Source organism: Panthera uncia, chromosome X (assembly GCF_023721935.1).
Source record: "Panthera uncia isolate 11264 chromosome X, Puncia_PCG_1.0, whole genome shotgun sequence".
Lineage (NCBI taxonomy): Eukaryota > Metazoa > Chordata > Mammalia > Carnivora > Felidae > Panthera > Panthera uncia.
In genome coordinates this window covers 94,942,382-94,943,310 of record NC_064817.1, presented here as the reverse complement: position 1 = coordinate 94,943,310, position 929 = coordinate 94,942,382, and the positions used below count along the sequence as shown (strand labels likewise).

At 45.2% G+C, this 929-nt stretch overlaps 1 pseudogene; it reads left to right on the top strand.

Annotated features, from left to right (window-relative positions):
- The first annotated feature begins 411 nt into the window (after positions 1 to 411).
- On the top strand, positions 412 to 680 carry LOC125931939 (60S ribosomal protein L36-like; annotated as a pseudogene).
- The last annotated feature ends 249 nt before the right edge of the window (positions 681 to 929 follow it).

Genomic DNA, 929 nt, shown 5'->3' with positions numbered 1-929 from the left:
CACACTAATAATAGCAAAAATTACTAGCTGAAATTTAGCAATTACTATGTATGAAGCACCATATGACCTTTACACTCATTGGTTTTAATTTTTTAATGTTTATTTTTGAGACAGAGAGAGCACAAGTGGGTGTGCAGCAGAGAGAGAGAGACAAGCGTGAACAGGGGAGGGACAGAGAGAGAGGGAGACACAGAATCTGAAGCAGGCTCCAGGCTCTGAGCTGTCAGCACAGAGCCCAAGGTGGGGAATGAGCCCATGAACTGTGAGATCATAACCGGAGCCAAAATCAAGAGTCGGACACTTAACCAACTGAGCCACCCAGGTGCCCCTACACTCATTGGTATTAAACCTTCAGTAACAGGCAGGAGTTATTGAGGACAATCAGCCACAGCTGTGAGCTGCCTTGTGGACATGGGTCTCAACAAGGGCCACAAGGTGACCAAGAACATGAGCAAGTGCCTCACAAGGCACACCAAGTTCATGTGGGACATGATCAGAGAGGTGTGCGGCTTCACCCCATACCAGCAGTGAGCCATGGAGCTGCCGAAGGTCTCCAAGGACAAGTGCACTCTCAACTTCATCAAGAAAAGGGTAGGGACACACATCCGTGCCAAAGGAAGAGAGAGGAGCTAAGCAACATCCTGGCAGCTATGAGGAAAAGGGTATCCAAGAAGGACTGAACCCCTCCCCTCTGTATGTAATAAAGTTTTTTTGGAACTTGAAAAAAATAAAAATAGAGAAATAAACCATCAGTAACACATTAGGTAGGTACCATTTCCCCCATTTTACAAAGGGGGAATCTGAACTGACTCAGAAAGACTAATTTATTTACATAAGTTCATATAGCGAGTCAGTGATAAAGTCAGGATTCAAACAGATCTGCCTTGCTCCAAATCTATACTTGCCACTACAGAACACCGCCATTCTAG